This window comes from Tenrec ecaudatus, chromosome X (genome assembly GCF_050624435.1).
Source record: "Tenrec ecaudatus isolate mTenEca1 chromosome X, mTenEca1.hap1, whole genome shotgun sequence".
NCBI classification, from domain to species: domain Eukaryota; kingdom Metazoa; phylum Chordata; class Mammalia; order Afrosoricida; family Tenrecidae; genus Tenrec; species Tenrec ecaudatus.
Genome location: NC_134548.1, coordinates 87,062,151 through 87,085,920, shown reverse-complemented (window position 1 = coordinate 87,085,920; position 23,770 = coordinate 87,062,151).

The following is a 23,770-nucleotide window of genomic DNA, read 5'->3' as shown; positions in this document are numbered from 1 at the left end:
CTTCTACTTGAGCCCTCGCTATCAGCTCCTCATTTTTCCCTCCCTCCCCCTCCCTCATGAGCCCTTGATAATTTATTAGTTATTATTTTTCATGTCTTGCACTGTCCGATGTCACCCTTTATCCCCTTGTCTGTTGTCCATCCCCCTGGGAGGGGATTATAGGTAGGTCATGGTGATTGATTCCCCCTTTCTCCCCCTACCTTCCCCTTCCCCTCCTGGTATGGCTACTCTTAATATTTTCCCAAGGAGTTTATCTATCTGATATTCCTTGTTTTACTAGCTCTTATCTGTACCTATGTACATGCTCTGGTCTAGCCAGATATGTAAGGTAGAATTAGGGTCCTGATAGTCGGGGGTGGCTGGGAGGAAGCATTAAAGAACCAGGGGAAAGCTGTATGTTTCATTGTTGCTACACTGCACCCCAACTGCCCCATCTTCTCCCCATGACCCTTCTGTAAGGGGGTGGGGGTGTCTCATGGACTCGTTTTAATTTTCCTCAGCTTTAATCTGAACTTACATATGGAAAATGTATGGTCTGTTCCACCATCAGCCTCTGGTCTGGTTTTGGCTGTTGCGATTGCGATTCTCTATCATGTCTACCCACAGATGTAGTAAATTTTATTTCTATGTATTCAATCTGTCAAAGTGCATGTGTATATTCCATTTTGTGTTGTTGAAAAAGGTATTTGCTATGAACAAGACATTGACATCGCAAAATTCTATCATGCGATCTCCTGTTTCATTTCTATCACTGAACCATATTTTCGAACTACTGGTCCTTCCTTTGTTTCCAACTTTGGCATTCCAATTGCCAATAATTTTCACTACATCTGTCCTGCATGTTTGGTCAATTTCTGACTGAAGATATTGATACAATTCTTCAATTTTTGCATCACTAACTTCAATGGATGGTGTATTAATTAGAATACATTTTATTGATTGGATTTCCTTGAAGGGAGATAGACAATCCCAGCACAGACAGCATTACGATTCAAGATAGATCTTGAAATGTCCTTCATGGCAATGAATGCCAGGTCATTCTTCTGGATTGTGTGATTCCCTGCATAGAAAAATCATGATTTTCTGATTTAAAGTGGCTAATACCAGTCCATTTCAGCTCACTAATGCCTAGAACATCACATTATGATGGAAGTAATAAGAAAATGGTATTTAACATAGTACTTCTAAAAGAATTTGAACATGATTGCAAGGCTTACAGTTAGCTTTTATTAAAATGGGAGATTAGAGTCCATCTAGTTATAAGGCTAATTCTGGCTATAGAATTCTCCTTCTTGCTGATACGGAGATAAATGGACTCTCAGTTATCATATTCCCTATGTTAAGCCCCTGTAAAATAATAGAATGACTTTTGATGCCCACCTTAGGTATGTATAGATGCTTATCTCCTTGCCACTCTGTTTCCTGTTGGAAGAATTTATGCTGAAGTGTGATCAGTTTGGGCTTACTGATTTGAGAGTGCAGCCTATTAGGGCCTTTGTGGTTTGAAATAGAATTTTGTTATCTTAAGTCTTTTCTGCATGAGCAGGGTCTGTTAATTTATTTCAGTTATGTGGGGTGGGGGCTGAATTTGCAGATACCAGGGCAAATCCAGCAAGACTCTCCTAGAACTTGACTGTGTTTTTCTATCCCTTTGGGAAGATTCCAGCAAAAGTTATTCTGTATAGTTTCAAATCCTTGGAATATTTGCTGTTGATTGAGTAAGCTTTTCTTACTTACTTCTTGGAGTTGACTAGCCTTTCACTCTCCAAAAACCGCACTTGCTGCTATGGAGTTGATTAAGACTCATAGGAGTCTCTAGAAATTGAACTGAAAGCAGCTGACTGGAAGGGGGCAGCAGAGGGCCACTGAGGATTTCCAAACAGCTTGATATGTACCAACCTCACACAAAGGCTTTCTGTTTCTTGTTTGGCCCTTAAGCTACACTTCTAGATAAAGGGAGGCTGAGGGAGAAGCTAGCTTCTCCACAGGCAGCTTTGGCCCTATGAATACGCAGAAAACCATGTTATCTAGTTATATCCAAGCCTCCCATCTCTTCATGGAACATTGAGACCTAGAGAAAGGCATGCCTGAAAAAAATACTGTATCCATTAAATTCAGTGGGATTTCTTGGCTCTAAGATATGAAGAATAAAAGTACTAAAATCAATTTGACTGCATCCAAAGAGCACATTATAATCAATATAAACTTTCTGGAGTACACTATCTAATCTCAGCCTGTTTTTCTTTCCCCTCTGTATTAGCTGTTGAAATTCATGGAAAATGTTTAGTATAATTTATTATTTTAGTTTTCACTACCATTGTCATTGTTAATCAATTATTCAGAAACTTTGATTCCTCTACAATGTAACTAACAGAATGCTTTCACTAAGTTTCTAGGACTCTCCTCATTTTCTCTTGGATGTATTGAAACACACTACCCAAATACCACCTGGCAACTAAATGATTTCCACTGCTCTTCCAAATGTGAGGAACTGACAAAGTGCACTATCCCCACCATATCACACACACTAAAAACACCACTGCCAAATAGCACCACAAAACAACAAAGAGTTGTTTCCCATGAGCCCCAGTGTCTAGTTTTCCACTAGTTGAGACTCATTCCTTGGAGCTTTTTAAATGCAAATTCCTTGGAATAAATAACACCCTTCTGTAGTCTTAACAGTTCACATATTCAGTGTATCGAAATTCAGTCAGCCAACTGCTTAGCCATATTAGTATGTTACAAAAATAAAAGTAATTCCAAATAGATTTTAATAGGGATGGGCTGGGTAAGGAGTATTTACTTACTACGGATGATGCATACTGACCAGAAATAGTTTTAGAGCGCAGGAAAGCCAGAGCTGGACATTGTGAAGGAAGTGACCTGAAGGGTCATTGGGGAAAAAAAATGGTGGGAAGTGTAAACTACTGTCAAGCTTGGCAAACCTCTACATTCGGCCCACAATCTGTCATAATCCTCCCAGAGAAGATAGCCTCAGCTTCTGTCAGAACTAGGGCATAAATCTGCCACCCTCCAAAATCCCACTGGAAATCATCTTTATTATCTGGCACTTTTTACTAGTAAATAGATCCCAATAGCTTAATATTTAAAAGCCTGTGCATATGTTTAGACATGGATCTAAACCTCCTGTGAGGGCCTCCATTTCAATGGATATTTCAGTGCTCTTTTTTCCAAGTTAGAAGAGAGTGTAATGGAGGAAAGTAGGCAGCTCTCAGGAAACATAGAAATTAAAAAATGCAAAATTACTCATACTGCCTCTTATATGTTGCAAAATCCCATTGAAATTAGTAAATGATTTCTCCACTGTTTTGGAAAACAACCCAGGGAACCTGCTAGGGACTCACGTTAAAATTAAATGGAGGAGTCAGTTTCTTACAAGGATGTTCCTGCCTCAAGACACCTCACTATCTAATCAACGGAAGTGTCTTCAGTTCTATTATTATAACTTAATCCTGAGGTGTATTAAAATACAAATACTCTTTTAGAGGGAAATAAAACTGTTAATGCTATCTTAGTAGAGTGTATTTCACAGTACAGTGTTCAAACCAGTTGCATCAATATTACCTGCAAAATTTTAATTTTATTTTTTGTTTGTTTTCAATAACCTGCAAACTTGTTATAAATGAAAATATTTGGTGCTACCACAGATGTGGATGGAGGGAAACAAGTTTGCAGATGATTCTGATACATGCTAAAATTTGATCACTGTTGTCAATACTTCTTATTCACCATAATAGCTATCGTGATTGTTATTTTTAACATTAAAATTGCCCCATATTATCCATTTATAAGGCCGTTTCTTTTAATTCTCAGAATAATCCAACAGAATATTATTGTTTTCTATATTAATATGGACAAAAACTTAATTGGGTATATTACTTGTCCAAAGTTATTTAGTTCATACGTTGGGGTTTTCTTGACTTTCTGGATCTAGATTAGTGATTTTTGTTTGATCCTTGGTCTACACTGTAAAGTAAAGAGGAGTTGATAAAAGCCCCAACAGACTAGACCAATTACACCAGTACCTGTAAAGGTTGAGCCCTTTGCTGACTTTACAAGTTCTCCTGATAACTTTAATATGCAGTCAATACATAGAATATTTGTTCTGCACCATGGCTACACATTAGAATAACATGGGATCTGGAGGATATTATGCTGAATGAAGCCAATAAAAATGACAAATATTTAAATGCAAATTAAAACCACCATGATATACCATCTAACACCCTTAAGTTTAGCCCAAATCAGAAGATCAGAGAGCAACAAATGTTGGAGGTATATGGCGAGATAGGGACTCTCCTCCACTGCTGGTGGTCATGTAGATATGTACAGCCACTGTGGAAAGTGATCTGGCAATACTTAAAGAAAATGTAAATCGATCTACCTTATGACCCAGCTGTCCCTCTACTGGGCATATACCCAGAAGAGGTAAGAAATAAAACGTGACCATTCATCCGTGACCCAATGTTTATTGTGGTGTAATTCACAGTTACCAAGATTTGGAAACAACCTAAATGTCCATTGATAGACAAGTGGATTAGTAAACTCTGGCACATACATACAATGGAGTACTATGCAGCACTGAAAAGTACAGATGATCACATGAAACACATCGTTTCATGGGAAAGGTAGGAAGGAATTATGCTAAGCGAGGTCAGTCAATCACAAAAGGACAAGTATAACATAAGTGCCCTGAGGTAAGTATAATCAGCACAATAGGTATAGAAGAAAAGACACTTATCTCACAATATACCGGTGGAGACACTGGCAATTGGTTGGAGATCAGACCAAACCCAAGGAGGTACATGTGAATCCAACATAAAGAAGGGGAAAGAGGAGAAGGAGGAGGGAAAAAAGGTGGGGGAAAAACTGAGATGATGGCATGGGGGCAACAGGGCACTCACTCACCCAGGGGGAGAGTATTGGTTGTGTCTCCACAGAATTGGAGTGTGCATACAGATCCCCCATGGTGCACCAAACAAGGAGGGCAATGTAACCACATGGGGATTGCATGAAAAGATTGGGCTACAGGGCTGGCCCCAACAGGAGACAATCTGACCCCTGCCCTAGAAGTGTGTGCAGCAGAGAACAGCACTAGACTTCCAGGTGGTGGAAAGGAACCGACCTACCACACCCAGACGGAAGCAAACCAAGAAGGAAAAAGAGAGAGGGGCAGTCGGCCTAGACTCCATATAGGTACACCAAGCCCAGAGGATGATGTCCCTACATGGAGCTGCTAAAGCACAGAGACTACCAACAACTCAAAACATGCTGTCCCCTAACTGGAGCATACGGAGACAGGGGATAATAATGGGGACACATGGCGGGGAAAGAGTGTGGGGATGGAGTATAAGAGATCAATGGAGTAAAGCCTATCAATGGGAGTAAAGCCTAGCACAGAGCCCCTGAAGAGCCCCAAGAATGGACTTGGGGTTAGGAGGGGCAGCCTTCAGAACTATCCCAGGCCAAGGGGGGAGGGACTCATGGGGGCCAGCAGACTGACCTGGTTCTATGTAGGGTTTTTTTTTCTCCTTTTTTTCTTGAACCATTGGTTTTCTTATTGTTTGGACTAGGACAGGGCTGGTTTGCGATGAACAGGGGAGGCAAGCTCTGGGAGAAAGCAAAGGGGCCAATGGCCCTGGAGGGTATTGGGAGAGAAAGGAAGCAGGGAGAAGGGTGTGGTTAGCAGACGGCACCATGGAGAGGGAAACAACATCTAGGAGGGTATAGAGATCCTGTGGGTATTAGAGCAACACCAATCTAGCTGAGAGGAAGTACTAAGAGGTGGAAGAAGGGGGGAAGTAATAGTGGGGCAGGAGGAGGCAAAAGGAAACAGGAAAGCTCTAGGATGCAAAGCTATATAGATAGGGGTATTAACAGAAGTTTGTATTTATGTAAATACATTGTTCCATAAAAATAGGTTTTGGTTTATGTACATATAAGACAATACAGCTTATACACTCCCTCAATATAAGAACATTTTGTTCTAACAAAACGGCATTTTCTTATGTTTAATCTCCCCCCCCCCCACACACACACACACCATCACTGAAGACAAAATGGGTGCATAAGCAGATGTAGTGAAGACAGCGGATGGTGCTGTCTGGCTATTAAAAGATATAGCATCTGGGGTCAGAAAGGCTTCAAGTTAAACAAATGGCCATCCAACAGTGAAGCAACAAGGAAGTAGCACACCAGCTGGTCTGATCACGTGGTGTCACTGGGACCAAGCAACAGGCATCAAAAGATTCATAACAGGCAGCAAACAAACAAACAGAAACGCATTGGTGAGAATGAGGAAGACTGGAGCAGAGACCCAAAGCCCATCTGTGGACAATGGAACACCCCCCACACACAGAGGAGTCGCAGGGAGGGGATGAGTTAATCGGGGTGCAGTAGAGCATTAAGAAATCATGCAACATACCTCTGATCCCTTGAGGCCTCCTCAACCCCCACTATAATGACCCCAGGGCTGCTTCCCACTCTGGGCTGGACGGGAGCATGTACATAGACGTAGGCAGGAGATAAAGCTCACGGCCCACGGAACCCAGGAACAGGAATGGGAACAGCAACACCAAAAGGGTAGGGGGAAGGTGGGGAAAGGTGTGCCGATCACAATGAATGACACATAAGAACAACAGAAACCAGAGGGGACGGGAGACAGCAGTCCATGTGAGAGATGAACTTAATAACAATCTATAATTTATCAAGGGGCCATAAGGTTGGGGTGACGGAGGGGAAAAAAGAGCTGATCCCAAGTGCTCAATAGAAAGTAAATGTCTAGAACATTGGCAATATATGTACTAATATGTCAGATACAATTGATGTATGGATTGTAACAAGGGTTGTAAGAGACCCCAATAAAATGATCTAAATTATAATTTAAAAAGGCATATTGTATGAGACTACTATTATAAAATATCAACAAAGAGTTATGAGAGGGAGGTCAGAAAGATAAGGTAAATTACTAACTGGAAGGTAGACACGTTAACTTGGATGAAAGAGACAGCAATACCCAATAACCGGGAGGTCTGTAAAAGATTATGGAGGCAGGGGAAGATACAAGGAGAAGTGTAAGAATTACAGTAAACACAGGTACAAAGAAACAAAACCCTCCGAGCAATCAAATCAGTTCCACCTCATGATGTCCCTATAGGACAGAGTAGAATTGCCCCTTTGGTGCTGTATGAGACTTTCCATCTCGGCAGCAGCAAGCAGCCTCATCTTTCTAGCAGGGACTGGTAGATTCGAACCACTGACTTTGCGGGTAATAGTCAAAATGAACTCGTAGGCAGTGAGTTTGAATCTTAAAAAAAAACAAAGTATCTCGGTTTCTCAGTTTAGCTCAAAGCACAGTCTACTGCGTCACTAGGGTTCCTGAAGCACAGGTAATTACTGCTGCATACACACAATGTGGTGCTACTAAAAGGAAGCTGAGCCGATCTGCTCTAGGAAAGACGTACACTTTATAAACCCTATACAGGGTGGCTATGAACCAGAAATAATTCGATGACGGAATTTGGTTATGAGTCGGAGGATGCAGCATGGTTTAAAATCAGAAAAGGTGTGTATCGATGCTGTATCCTTTCATCATCGTTATTCATTCAATCTAAATAATCTGAGAAGTTCGGCTATATGAAACCAATGTAGCATCAGGATTGGAAGGAAGACTTTTCCCTACCTTTGATATGCCGGTGACACTCCTTGATTTCTGAAGGTGAAGACGTGAAGCTTTTACTGGTGAACAGCAAAGACTGCCACTTTCAGTATGGGTTACAGCTCAAGTTTGAGAAATCTGAAATCCTCACTGACAGGGACAGGACAGGGGCTTTTGCCCTGCCTGCTAAGAGAATGAACAAAAAACTGTGAGAACTGACTTGGTAAACATCTTAACCTTGAAGCCAGGCCCTTCTGAAAATTCTGACACAGGACTGTACTAGGAGATAATCCTGAAACATTTTGAGACATGCTGGCCCAGAGCTGCAGCCCAGATAAATTTAAAAGAAATGATGTATGAGAACCAAGGACAAACAGAACAACTAATTACAAAGTTGCTTGACCATGCACAGAGTGTCAACCTCCTCCCAGTTGAAAATGCCTCCTAAAAACTAGAAGTGTTCTTCTAGACAATGGCCCTTCTCAACTGGACAGGGGACTCCCTTTGCCTCCAGAGCAAAGTGTATCCTTTTAATGCTTTTTTTCCATTTGATCTCCATTTTGACCCATTTTTTATTTGCTTACTTCTTTATAAACAGTTTGATTTTTTAAACCATTTCATCCACGTATCATATAATTCTATGATTAAGTCGTACCAAGAGGAATTGTGCAATCATAACCCCAATCAATTTTAGAATATTTTCTTCTTCCTTGTACTCATTGATAATTGTGGCAAAAAATATACACAGCAAAACATATCAAATTCAACAACTTCTACATGAATAGTCCAGTGCTATTAATTATGTGCTTTGTGTTGTGCAACCATTATTGATCTCAGCGGTAGTTATGTAATTTCATGTCTACTTGAAGATATATGAAAGTGTAGGGGTGGAGTCTAGCTTGTCTATAAGGGCACAGCCTGATGGTGATTCCTTGTGGGAGTGGCCTTCTCCTAAGGAGGGTCCTGGGGTCTCCCTCCCCTTTTTGTCTTCACTTTCCTTCTGGTGGACCCTGGTTGCTGCCGGAGCTCTGGAGATGCCTCCACCACCATTGGACCCATGGGACTTTGCACGCACTGGCCTGTGATCTTTTTCATTCTTTATCATTGCATGTGGCTATGGGAGTCTGAGGAGGTATGTATGGACTAGTATCAGACTTAAGGACTTGAATTGGCCTAGGCTGGGATGTTTTCCTGAGATATAAGATTTCTTGATATAAAGCTCTTTCTCACACATATATGAGTATCTCTGTATTTGTTTCTCTAGTCAACCTAGCCTAACACAATATCCTTTTCCAAATTATTCCACTACTCTTAACCTAAACTCAATACCCCCTAAGCAAAAACTCTTCCTTCTTCACCCATGGCAACAATTGGTAAACTTTGTTTTTTTCCCTGTCTTTTAAATATTTTTAAACAGTTGTCTTGATATAGAATTCCCATATCATATACGTCCATAATTAAGTTGCTTTAAAAAAGAGTTGCATATATATCACCACAAGCAGTTCTAATGTTCCTTCCCCCTCCCACATTCATTGTTTGCTCCTCAGTCCCCCTCATCTTCCCCGGCCACCATTCCACCATTCTGCATACAGCACTGCATCAGTTATTATCTCTGTGTATCCACTCCTTCTGTGCTTCATGTTGAGTGATCTGACAGAAACAATAAGAAACAAAAACAAAACGAAACAGAAAGAAAATAATAACATAAGAGATAAAAATAATGTGAATGAAGGGGAGTGTGGAGTGGAGACCTAAAAAAAGCCCATCTGTAGACAATTGGCCATCCCTTTACAGAAGGGTCACAGGAAGACAGGAGCCAGTCAGGGTGTAGTATAGCACCAATGAAACATACCGTTTTCCTCTAGTTCCTTAATTTTCCTCGTACCCCATTATCATGACCCAAATTCTGCCATACAAATCTGACTAGACCAGACCCCGAACACTTGTACAGAGAAGAGCTGGAAACACAGGGCATCCAGGAGAGATAATCCCCTCAGGACCAATAATGAGAGTAGAGATACCAGGAGTGTAAGGGGAAGGTGGGAGGGGAGAAAGGAGGAACCAATCACAATGATCTACATATAACCCCCTCCCAGGGGGATGGACAACAGAAAAGTGGGTGAAGGGAGACATCGATCAGTGTAAGATATGAAAAAGTAATAATACTTTATAAATTATCAAGGGTTCATGAGGGAGGGAGGGTGGGGAAGGGAGGGGAGAAAATGAGGATCTGATACCAAGGTCTCAAATAGAAAGACAATGTTTTGAAAATGATGATGGCAACATTTGTACAAATGTGCTTGACATGGTAGACCTATGAATGGATTGTGATAAGAGCTGTAAGAGCCCCCAATAAAATGATAATAAATAAATCATAAAAAGAAAAGACCACCAACAATATTTAAAGAGCCACAGAAGAAATTTCAGTCTTGGGACAAACAAAATATTTCAGCCTAGAACAGATTCAGATTGGATCAAGAGGGAGGTGAACTGACAATATACTGTGATTGATCCACTATAATCAAGTTTATAACCATCTCTGATAGTAAAGCTGTTCAAGTCCCTCACCTGTGGCCAGAGAGGATCTGCCAGAGGCTCAATGTGACTAGATTATGCTGCAGATGGAATTTGGGTTTCCACTGGCCTCATAGCCTTCTACAAATTGGGTGTTCACAATTTAAGTTTGATAATTTATGCTTCACCATGTTTGTATATTTTATTACCATCTTGGGACCACATAGGCTGGTGTACTTCTTCCATGTGGACTTAGTTGACACCTCACTTAGATGGGTGTTTGTTTGAATACAAGTCTTTAAAACCCCAGACGCTAGTCCAGTTGATAGTGGGCACCATGTGTTTTCTTCACCACACTCTGCTGCAGCACCCTTATCTTCAGTGATCTCTTCATGGTGGCCTGTATTAAGCAGGGTTGTGTTATAAGAACTAACAGTTCTTGGATTGGGCCTAGAATTCAGTGGGAGCCAAGAATCATTCTGCTTGTCCGCGGGATATGAATGACTCTGGTTTACTTTAGTGGTCATATTATGACTGAAACAACAAAACCACCACCACCAACAATAACAACAACAGAAAAACAAAACAAAAAAGAAAAACATGGTCAATCTTCCCCCGGTATATAAGGCAATTGCATTGACGAAATCAATAATTTATCCAATGGCATAGAATTTAAGGTACTGTTGATATGAGGAGTTTATGTGTGCATAGTCCAACTTTGAGCTGCGATCCATGAGCTGTTACTTTGTACAGATTGATTTTTTTAATTGAGCTCTGTTTACCTTGAAGCATGGGGGTTGGTGCTAGGGAAAATTTTCCTTTACCATTTCTTACAACGGCAGATCATTGCCTATCGGATTAATACCTGTCATATTAACGCAAGGGGAGCATTGACACACTAAATATATGGTGGTTCTGCGTCTGCTTTCATTAGACACACACTAAGACAGGGGTCCCACCCAAGGTCCAATGTGTCCCATTTCCATAGTCTTGAGGTGGCCACCCTTTGCTTCCTCTCCCATCAGAGACTTTGTCCTAAAGGCCAAGGGCTACAGGTAGTTTTGAGGTAGGGCCTAGTTTGTTCAGTTGGGCTTCCACTTCGAGTTTGGAGTGGCTCTGAGGAAGGTGTTCTTCTCAACTCAAAAGAGGGACCCACTTAATTTCTTTAGACGTTGCTCTGTGTTTTCATAAAACTGTGGCTTAACACTTTGCTTCTCTGTGCAAGTGTATATGTGTGAGTGTTCCTTATTTCAGAACCCTAACCAACCACACATATATGGAGTTTACTAGTTCCCCTGTGGGAAATAGCCCGGGTGCCAAACTTCACACTCACAACTAGACAGATAGACATCATGGTTAATGAAGGAAAGATTGACGTTGTCAGGGATTTTGTTCTACTTGGAACCACAGACCATGTGGATCAAAGCAAATCCCAAGAAATTAAACAACATATTGCGTTGGGCAGTTTGACCTTGTCCTGTAGGGCCACTAGCAGTTGGGCTTGCTTTGATGGCAATGAGTGAGGGAGAGAGTTAGCTAGTGGGTTTAGTTAGTTATATTCATATAATCAATTTTGTATTCAACAGTTTAACTATTTATCAAACCTCCCAATAGTTGGCCTTGTTCCCCTCTCCCCTTAACCCACCACACACACACTTTGATTCCTCTTCTCTCTCATAAGGAATACAATCTTTTCCTTCACTCAAGTTGACACCTATCTGACCTATAGCCTATTGCCCTCCTTTCCCTCCCAGCCAAGTGATAACCATCAGAGTTTGTTTCTTTTGTCATAACAAATCTTTATTTCCCCCCTGCTGCCTGTGTATATGAAGGGAGAGGCACAACCACAGCTAGACGCCCCAGGTTGGCCCAGTGTCCCATTCACCTGGAGGGTGTGGAGAATCAGAGGGAGCCAACTCTCTAGTTGGCACTGTGAGGTGGTATGAATTATTCTGCTGGTACTTGGCTTATGGGTGGGTCTTGGGATGCTTGCTCAGCACTGTAGGAAGAGCTGTTTGGTGGCAACCAGTGAAGAATCAGAGAATTGCTGATGGCCACTTACGGATTCTTCTCCGTGATTCCCTTATAGGTGTGTGCAGTCCATTCGACCACCCTTTCCTCAAATATTACAACAAAGCGAACTCACTTCCATAGAATCAATTCTGATTCATAATGACCCTCTAGGACAGAGTGGAACAGCCCCTGTGGGTTTCTGAGACTGTCACTCTTTACAAGGGCAGAAAGCCTCGTCTTTGGCTGGTGGTTAATAGCAGCCCGACATGTAACCACTATGCCACTATGGCTGCTTCTTCAAATATGAGAGTCTCCAAATGTGTCCTCTGCCTGCACTTTTTGGCTTCTTTGTTATAGAGGGAACAAATAATCACTCTATCTATCTATCTATCTATCTATCTATCTATCTATCTATCTATCTATCTATCTATCTATCTAAATCACCTTCTTTTACAAAAACAGGTACTGGTACTTTGAACATATTATTAAGAAAGACCGCACTGTGGAATAAGATATCATGCTTTTACAAGTAGAAGGTCAGTGGAAAAGAGGAAGAACCCTGAGGAGATGAAATATCTCAGAGATGGTAACAATGGGATGAAGCATACCGTCATTGTGATGATGGTACAGGACCTGGAAATGCTTTGGTCTGTTAATATAAAGTCATATCAGTCAGAACCAACTTAACAGAACCTGACAAGAGAACATGAGAAGATGCATGGATAGGTGCACAAACCCCACCATTTTTGGAGCTAGAGCAGGATGACTACACCCATGAATATATATAGGTTTGACAGAGGAGATATGTGTGTATTTACTTATGTTGAAAATATCTTCATGAATGTGTTGAAATATGTAAAGGACAAAGCTATAAAACCTTCTTAGATGTAATAACGTACCGTGAGGGAATGATTCACAGGGCCTAGGAGCTCAGGACCATTCACAAAGTCAGTGTTCTCCATCCCACTTGGTGATGAGGGGCTAGGGTCTTAAAAGCTTGTGAGCAGCCACCTAAAGTGCTACTATCAGTCTCTTCCTGTTCAGGGGGAAAAGGTGTGGAGAGAACTGAAGTCGCATGGAAACAAAGTAGTATAATGGACTAATGACCAAGTGGACAAACATTCTCCTCCTTGACCTGGTGACTAGAAGAAATAAATGGTACCCGGTTAACACTACCAAGTTTTCTCAAATGGATGACACAAGAACATCTAAGATAGAGTGGACTAAAAGTATAAGGCCGGCTGACTGGTAAGCTAGAGACTGGTGAAGCCCCCTTGCCACTTTTTACATCTAAAGCGAAACTCGCTACTGTTGCTCTACTGTTGTGCAAACAATAAGCAGGCCTATAAAGGGAAGGAAAATATTGGGGAGGTATGGACGCCTTAGGACAATCAACAATTTAACACCAGGGGGCAGCATTTATCCAAGGATAAGGGTCAGAAAGCTTAGGAAAGAAGGAAGAATGAAAGCAGAGAACATAGCCAGGAAGTGGGTCCGTGACATTGCATTACAGGAGTTGCAGTCAGTGACACGAAACAAAATAAAATGTTTAGGAATCATTGAATGGAAGATTAATTTGCTCTGTAAACCTTCACCCAATTTTTAAAAGAAAAGTAAACAAAATGTATTAATAATTCCTGTATATACAATTCAGTGACGTTGATTATGTAAAAGTAAATTTTACCAAATATATGTGTGTGTTTCCTAAAGGCTGTACTTAGTCCATAAAAATTTAATCTAAATTAGACCTGTTGAATCTAAGTCTCTTGGATAAGCATATTCAAACCTTTCTATCTGGTAAGTAAGGATTGTGAGCCCCTGTTCGATGCTTTACCATCGTTTTCAATCTTTAGAGAGTAGAACCTTATTGTTGCTAGGTGCCATCAAGTTAGTTCCATCTCACTGCAACCTTGTACACAACAGAGGGAAATTCTGCCTGGTCCTGCCCCATCCTCAGTATTGTTCTTATGTTTGGGCCCATTGTGTCAGTCAGGGTGTTAATCCATCTCATTGAGGAACTTCCTCTTTTCCCACTCCCCCTATACTTCACCAAACATGATGTCCTTCACCAAGAACTAGCTTCTCCAGACAACATGTTCAAAGTATGTAAGTTGAAGTCTCGCCATCCTTGCTTCTAAGGAGCACTCTGGACGTACTGCTGCCAAGACAGATGGCTTTGCTCTTTAGGCAGTTCACAATACTTTCAACATTCTTCTCCAGCACCACAATTCAAATGTATCTGTTCTTCTGTGGTCTTCCTTATGCGTTGCCTAACTTTCACATGCAAATGACACAATGGAAAATACCCCAGTTTGGGTCAGGTGCACCTTAGTCTTCAAAGTAACTTTCTTGGTTTTCAATACTCTGAAAAATAGGTTGACTGTTTTTCAGCAAGTTTACTAAAGTATTGATTGTGGATGCAAGTAAAACAAAATTCTTGACAACTTCAAACTTTTCTTGATTTATCATGATGGTACCTATTGGTCCAGTTGTGAGTATTTGGTCTTCTTGACCTTGAGGTATAATGTATCCTAAGGCTGCGACCCTCGGTCTTCATCAGTGCTTCACGTCTCCTCACTCTCAGCAAGCTAGACTGTATCACCTGCACATTGCAGGTTGTTAATAAGCCTTCCTCCAATCCTGATGCTGCATTCTTCTTCATCTAATCCAGCTTCTTGAATTATTTGCCTAACGAAATGAATATCATTTGTAACTAGAATCCTGGTGAGAAATTAGTTGTCGGAAGGTGACAATTTTTTTTAATGAATCAACCTATCCAAACTTTCTCTAAACCGGGGTGCTTTTTCTATCCTTACCTCCTATTCCCAAAGGCGAGCGTCCCGTTGTGCTGTTACAAAAGAGACTGTGTACGGGACAATGGTTAAGTTCAAGCCTCTAAAAGTAAGCTGGCACTTTTTATCTAGGTGACTCAATATAGATAGTTAACTGAACCTCTTTGTGCCTTACTTTCTTCATTTGTGCAATATCAATAACTATGTCGACTAACATAAAAGTTTTCACAAGATCATTGTGAGGACATAGAGAAATGACCTATGTAATATACTCAGCACAGTGACAAAAAGCAAGTGCTCTGTCAGTGTTAATTAGCCTCGGAGTCTCAGTTTCTGCATCTATCAACTGAAGATAAAAATACCCACTCTACCTTAGAAGGCTGTTGTGAGGAGCAAAAAAAATTATATATGTAGAAAGTCCCCTTTAAAAACATGCTATTGTGAATGAGATGAGGTGTACAAATTAGATTATTAGTTTTGTATTCAACAATTTACCAGCACCCTTTCCCCCAAAAGGGCTTTTAAATTGAACTGGGCCAACTAGCTATAAGTTCTTATAAGTTATAAGTTCTTATATTTGCTTTAAAATACAAAGAGTAAAGGCCATTTTAATGTTAAGGAAGTAACTAAAATCATTGCATTTTGACTCCAGAATGGCCTTTAGAGAATGTAATCCAAACAAGTTGCTCTCTAGCTGAGAAGCAACAAGGCCCACATGGAAGAAGCACACCAGCTTGTGTGATCATCAGGCATCAAAAACTCCAAGCAAAAAATCATATCAATGTGAGTGAGGGAGAGGACGTAGTGGAGACCTAAAATCCATCTGAAGAAAATAGGACTTCCCCTTACAGAAGGGACACAAGCAAGAGACAAGCCACTCAGGGTGCAGTATAGCACTGATGAAACTTACAACTTTCCTCTAGTTCTTTAATGCTTCCTCCTCCCGCACCCCACTATCATGACCCCAGTTCTACCTTAAAAATATGGCTAGATCAGAACATGTACACTGGTGCAGATAAGAGCACATAACTCAGGGAATCCAGGATAGATAAACTCCTCAGGAATATAAGGGGGATGTGGTGGGGACAAGGGGGAACTGACCACAATGATCTACATATAACCCCCTCACATGAGGATGGAAAACAGAAAAGTGAGTAAAGGGAGACATCGGTCAGTGAAAAATAATTATAAATTATCATGAAAAATAATTATAAATTATCAAGTTCATGAGGGAGGGAGGGAGGGTAGAGGTAGGGGAAATGAACTGATACCAAGGGTTTATGTAGAAAGAAAATGTTTTGAAAATAATGATGGCAACATATGTACAAATGTGCTTGACACAATGGATATATGTATAGATTATGATAAGAGCTGTAATAGCCCCCAATAAAATGATTTTTAAAAAGAAGAAAATTTAGTCTAACATTCTAAGTATTGAAGTATTATAAATTGAAATGTTATATCAAACAAATGAAGAAGGGAAAAGACATGTCCAAGATCAACAGGAATTATTGGCAAGACTAAGAAAAATCCCAGGATCAAAGAGTCCTGCCAACATTTCATAATTTCCACTTTTTTGGCCCCTGTACATCATTATCTCCAGGTTCCAAGCACCACTCTTCATGTCATGAACTGTAAACACAGAGTAAAAACTGTAAACACATGAACCACCATGTGCCATTAAACGGAAGGCCTGTTTTTGTTTAGAGGCCATAGAATTAATGTGATCAATTAACATTCTCCATCACAGGCTATGCACAGCACAGCCTACTTAAGCTAGGAACTTATGGATACTGCTGAGTGAAGATGGCATGTTCCTAACCACCTGTATTTTTAGACCTCAATCAACTAGTACATGTTGCTCTGAATTAAACAGAATAAATGTAAAACTTGCATACCACAGTATTATCAATGATGTCTCTATAGATTTATCTATCCAGAATTTCATACACAGGAAAACATTGAAAAAACTAACAAGAAAAACAGATAAATCTTCAATTGAAAATAAAACGGGAAATATTAAAATAAAAAAATTAAATGGATAAGGGATATCAAATGTTATGGTCCTAAATTTTAACATAACTACATCTGCAACAATCCACACAATGTATTCTTAATGTTAGCAAGGCTATTCACATCTCTGGTCCATGGTGAGAAGGGATTCACTAGGGCTTAATCCATGTGTATTTCTCCACTTTTATTAAAAACTAAAACAGCTTTAAAATCAGTCAGAAGGGAGATAAAATGATAAGATATTACATTTTGAACTAATTGCATGTTTCACAATCGGCTTTACCATGCTGTCTGATAATAGGGCTATTCACATCCCTCAACTATGATAGGAGAGGATTCGCTGAAGATTTAATCCATGTATGGACCCTAAAAGTAGATTTTCGGCTTCTATTGCCTTCCATAGCCTTCTGCAAACCAGGAATTCACAATATAAACTCTGATAACATTCAGAACTTAAGATCCTTTACATCTGGATTATATTATTTACAATCCTTGGATAACACAGGCTGGTACACTTCTTGCATGTGGACTTAAGTGGATGCCTAACTTAGATGACCAGCCTTTGAGACCCCACACACCATCATTTCTGAGAGCTGGATACTATCCAGTTTCTTTACCACACTTTGCTGTAGCACCCATATCTTCAGTGATGTCTTCATGAGGACAATCACCAAGCAGGGTCATGTCATAAGAAATAATTGTTTTTAGAATGGGGCTAGAATTAAGTGCAAGCCCCCAAACTATTTATGCATATGGTTTCTATGTAACTGGTCCACATAGAGACATCATTCATACACATAAATCAGGAGTTTAGGTCAGTTTCTTCCTTCTTGAACTCTGCCTATCAAAGATTCTCTTAACATCAATTAACTAATTAAGTTTTAATCAAATGTCCTTAATGTAAGTTTTGGTATAAAAACTGTTAAGAAGGTGTTGGTTGGTCTAACAAGCTGATATGAAAGGGCAAAGAAACATAACTTTTTTCCCTACATGTCCTAGCACTGAGGAAACTTTTAAGCTACATTTGCTAATTCATGTGTGTTTATGTCTGTCTACATCACATTTTGTAGTTAAGTGACTAGAAATATGTGTGTAGATAGAGGACTGAAGATGGCTTTTGGACTAATTCAGGGTATCAAATGGAGACAGGGCTCTGTAGGCAGGCTGTGGTTTTTTGTTTTGTTTTTTTGCAGAACAAGTGCCTCTTGACTAGAGGTTGAAAATAGCATACTGATAATTAGCCTAGGATTTAGCTGGCATTAAGATGGCAGCCATAGCAGGCTCTCTACACTCACAGAGCTGGGTTTCCACTGGATACCGTCTAGTCTTTTCACTAGGAGATTTTATAGTGTTGATCAGGGCCCATGTTCATCACCTTGGTCTAAGCCATTATTTCCTCTACTACGTGTGAGGAAACATTGAAGATAGTGGAATTCAGAATAAAATAATTACTATCTCTTGTAAAGTTAATCTACCTCAAGTGCCTATTCCTGACAGGAGCTATTCAAATAAGTCGAGTGGTACAGTGTGTGGTCCATTGTCTAATTCTGTGTGTGCCTCATTCTACCCTCCATGTTTTATCTATGTATGTGCTACAAGGAGTGTTGACTACAGCACGACTTCACCTTGCTGGGCCAGTAAAATGAAATCCAGAGCTGCCGTTGTTCAAGGACACTTTGGCCAAAGAGTTTAAGCATTGCTGCTGTGCTCCCATCCTTCAGTAGCCTTGTCTATTATTTGTCCCATGGTGATTGATCAATTTCTCCAAAACTGGCCCAATTTAGCTATAACATAACCAGGGATTAAAGTTCTTAAAAATGACAAAACCCAAGGAATTTCTTCTTATTCTTGTTGGCAACAGGCAATGTTGCAGTTTCAACCAACCTGTCATAACTTTCTTTGTACCATCCATCTAAATTGTAATAAAAGACGGTGGTATTGCTATAGAACATCTATTTCCCTTGAAAGGCAAGTGAGGCTATTGGTTTTGCAACTGTGTGTTAAACAAGTAATCATTTAACTAGACTCCAAGTCAGATTAAAACAGTGTATGACTAGAAGTTACTGAAGGTGGGTCTATAATTTAAACTTAATTATATTAGGTAAAAACTTGTAAAAGTTTGAAGTGGGTGAGATAGTTAGTTTATTGTGCCAGCCTGGCCGATAAACACAAGTGAGATTAATTGAAGGGCGGATAGAAAAATGGCTAGGTGAGCCTCACCTTTCTTGTCTCTCACTCTTTAATCATCGGACCAGTGTGCGGCTGCCTTGCTTGTTCTATGCCTCAATTTACAGGCTACACTACCTGTGGGACGCCTAGCATGTGGACTGTGTCGCTGTAAGTTGAAGTCCCTTTAAGACCATACGATTGGAATATATCTATGTGTATATAATTTAGCAGTTCATTTCTTGTGTTATATATCTTTATATATATGTGTGTGTGTGTGTGTGTACAATTATCAGCAATCTGGTTTTATCTCTCTAGAGAACCCTGTCTAACACAGTGGGAAAAGAATGAAATGATAGTTTAAACAGGAGTTCTTGTGGCAAACTTAACACTATGTGAGATGACCAGCACTTGCTGTGTATTCTGGCAGTTCAACAGAAGTGTTCTTAATCCAAGTGTCTTTATGCCTAAAAGAAAATGGTAACTAGACAGATAATATAATTTTAGAATAAAAGATATAACAAGTAGCACATGTGGGGACAATCAATGTGTGCTTGCAGGTGCGTTACCCATCTGAAGGGAGGTTGATTGGTGGTTGATTCAGGAGGGCTTATTAATTACAGGTTCAGTCTGTTAGCTGGTTTGGCCACCAAGACAGCAACTTGGCCTTCTTTAGGTGAGAAAGGTGTTCTAAAATTTTTGCTTAGGAATTTTGCAGCATTTTAGACATTGTGTTTGTTCATTAAGTTAAACATAACCTGAAAACTAGGCCAGAAGATGGTAAGCAAGGATTATAGCAATAGATGACAAATGTATGATAGATCCAAACTGACAGTTATTAGGTAACCTTAGAAAAATATAAATCCAAAAAGTCCAATGCCATTGGGGGATTTTGGAATATTCTTGTTTCTGCCTGCAGCAAACATTTCAGTTATAACCATTTAAAGAGGTATTTCAACTCACTTAATCTAAAAGGACTGGCTTAATGACACCCTAGTTTATAGATAAGCTCTAGACATCCAGAATAAAATACAAGAGTTGGAGCTAAGTCCAACCGCCCTATGGATTTCTCTTTCTCTACCAAGTTTTGAGAAAGCAGGGGGAGTGGTCTGCCCACAAGAAAGACATTTCATAGAATATTACCATTGTTCCCATTGTTTGCTTATCCAGATTGTTTATCCCACCTATCTTATCTAGATAGACATGCAGAGATAATATATGCACAAAAACCAGACAAAGCAAAATAAAGCAACAAAAGAAAGTTAAAAATGACCATAGCAACAACAAAAACTAAATACAAAAAAAAAGAAAATCCTATAAATAGTTCAAGGTCTGTTTGTTGACGTTCAGAAGTGTATTCCGGTCGAGTCTGATGGGGTGCCATGCTCTAGTCCCACAATCTATTTTTGGTATTCCTCCGAGGATTTCATTACTCTGCTCCCCTTGCTGCTCTGTTGCATACCCTTAGTGTTTCACCTCAGTGTGGTGGGGGTCAGATCGGGCATAATTCCTGCACTGTGTCTCCAGTGTTGTCCCCTGTAGTGCTATGGGTCAGTGTGTCTTGGCTGCTGTGAGCAGGAATATCGTCCTCAGGCCTTGGTGGACCAGGATGTGCTCCACTCTCTCTCCATTCCGCTTCCTTTGCTCCTGTGTGCTCTGATCAGATATGTCCCTCTCCTTGAGCTATAGCTTCAGTGCTCTCTCTGACCACTGTGCCATAAAGCTGGAAATCAACAAAAGGAAGATGAAGAAACAAGGGCAAACAATTGGAGGATGAATAACTCTCTATTGCAAAAGGGTTGTATACTGGCCCAGATCAGAGATGAAAATAGGAAATTTCTAGAAAGAAATGAGAATGAGAACAAGACAACCCTGAACAAGAGAAAAACCCTGAGACTTGAAACTGCTCAGGGTTTCTAAATTGGGAGTAGTTTATCAGGAACTTGTTCTGTTAAAATCTTCATTTTTAGGGAAGATTGTATAAATATAAAATTAATTCTTTCACAACCCTCTTAATATTCCTTGCCTTCCTTATATTTCTCAAACCATAATTTGTCATTTTTAATGAACACATTCACTATTATTTCTATTTAATTTTCTACCAAACTTCTAAAACTTACTGTATACCTTCAAGTTTCTTTCATAATATTTATATGCTTGCATAATGAAACATTCTATTTTAAAACAAAACTACTATTTTTTTACTTCTAAAATGATTAACTCTCTTTAATCTTTCTATCCAACTCTTCCTCTGACTATCTGCAACTTACTGTGATCAGTTGCAACTTAGTGTAGCCATCTAAATTCCTTTCAATTTCTCATCTCAGTACTGTGATTTTTCTTTGCTTTCTTCAAAGATTATTCTCTCTCCCATTCTGGAATTAATCAATTACAATATTTTACTAAAGCTTTTGAGAATAACTATTAATAGTTTAGAATACAGTCTCTAGGATCAAGAAGCACTTTTTCTTGGAAGAGAAAAGAATTGAGTTTTTTTTAGATTATTCTATGAAAAACAGCTAGGGCCTTCAACAAAAACATAAATTTACACGTAGAAAATTCACAAAACAAAGTGAAATAAGAAATTATAACTACTTTAAAACTCACATTTATACACTATATAACATATAGGAAACTAATCTCTTGAAATGAATTTATCTAGACATGTGAGAATTTTCACATACTGGCCAAACTGTTATAATAATAAATCAGTCATAGGAGAGCACCCGTAGGTTAGACAATAAGTCAAAATCCAACTCCATCTACTATTATCTGTAATGAAAGCCATCACTCATTCTTAACCTAACAGGGCTCAGTCTGAAAATGAAACTAAAGGGCATATTGTACAGAATGCGGAATGTAAGCCAGAAATGCTACATTCAGTCTTATAGTGAAAGTGTCAAGGAGTTCAGGGAGTCAGGACCAGGAGATCTCACGAGTGAAATCACCTAGCAGTTGCTCAGAGCTGTCCCTGACCACACTCTCCAGGGTTCTCCAGGCCAGGCAACCAACAGGAGTCCTCCACAAGGTCTCTAAAATCTTAGTGGCATTGGTGCTTCCATAAGAGTTGCAGTAAAGGAAACCAATCCACGCATATTCATCTACCTGTGGATATGGAGACAAAGAGCAGGATGGGATTAAATCGAATGACTCTCTTCACAAGCACTTTATTCAGATGCCAGTAGTCTAAGAAGGTGGTGGGTAAAAACCCTAAGAAACGACCTTAACACTTCATCCCAAGCCAATGTGTTTTACAGTATAGATGAGGGAATGGGCTGAAAATGAAGAGGAGCTGTGGTCTTTTGTGAAGGGATGAGAAGTACTTGAATGTTTTGGTATTGACTCTTCCTGCTTATCACAGCCCCCCACCCCCAGGACTCATGTTATCTTTAGGGTCTGGATGATTAATTGGTGTCAGAGTTTTAAGAAAGCAATTTAAAGGCTTAAAAAACATTTTATTGGGGCTTATACAACTTTTATCACAATCTATACATCCATCCATTGTGTCAAGCACTTTTGTACATTTGTTTTCCTTGTCATTTTCGAAACATTTGCTTTCTACTTGAGTCCTTGGTATCAGCTCCTCATTTTTTCGCTCCCTCCCTGCTCCCTCTCCCCCATGAACCCTTGATAATTTATAAATTATTATTATTTTGTCATGTCTTACACCCACTTCTCCGAGGTCCATCCCCCAGGAGGAGGTTATATGTAGATCCTTATAATCCGTTCCCCCTTTCTCCCTCACTTTTCCTTCACCCTCAACTTAAAGGCTTTTATGAGTCAACTGAAACTATGCGATTAATTCATTCCCCTCTGTTGTCAAGGCAAGTTATAGTAGTTAGGATTAGTTCTGGCAGACCCTCACATTCTCCACTGTTAATTATTATATCTCATAGCAATGTATCCTTACTTAACAGTTTCACTAATGGGAAAGCACATGCCTTAAGTTCCACCATTATATATTTCTTGTCACTGCCCCATTCCATCTTTGAGATTGCACATGTGAAAACACCCACTAAACAAAAGAGAAAAATAACCCATTGCCAGTGAGTCAATTCCAACTCATAATGTCTTCTCAGGCCACAACCCTTTACAGAGGCAGACAGTTTCATCGTTCTCCGTAGAGACACTGGTGAATTCTAACTGCAGACTTAGCTCAGCTCAGTGCACCACTCGAGCTCATTGAAAGCACCTAAAATCTAGCTTTGAAACTGATAATCTAACAAAAAGAGCAAAAATAAAAGCCACCGGCATCTCCTTTTTCTTTCCTGCCACACACATTGAAAATGAAATAATAATTAATTTTAAAAACTTTAAAGTCAGCAGTATTGATATTTTCTTTAAAATTCATCATGAGGAACCTTAGTTTGCCCTTCCTCCGTTTTCTATATTAGTTTCAGTCTGCAAGAAAGACTGAGATTAAAAAAAAAGAATAAAAAAAAGAAAGACTGAGATTAATTGATATGACCTGGGAATTGATAACATCCCTGACAGTTAACGACAGGGATAAAATTGGGGGTTCTGCCCTGCCTTCTAAGGGAATCAGCAAAATGCCCTGTAAAACAAGCTATAAACAAAGGATCCTTTGAGAACA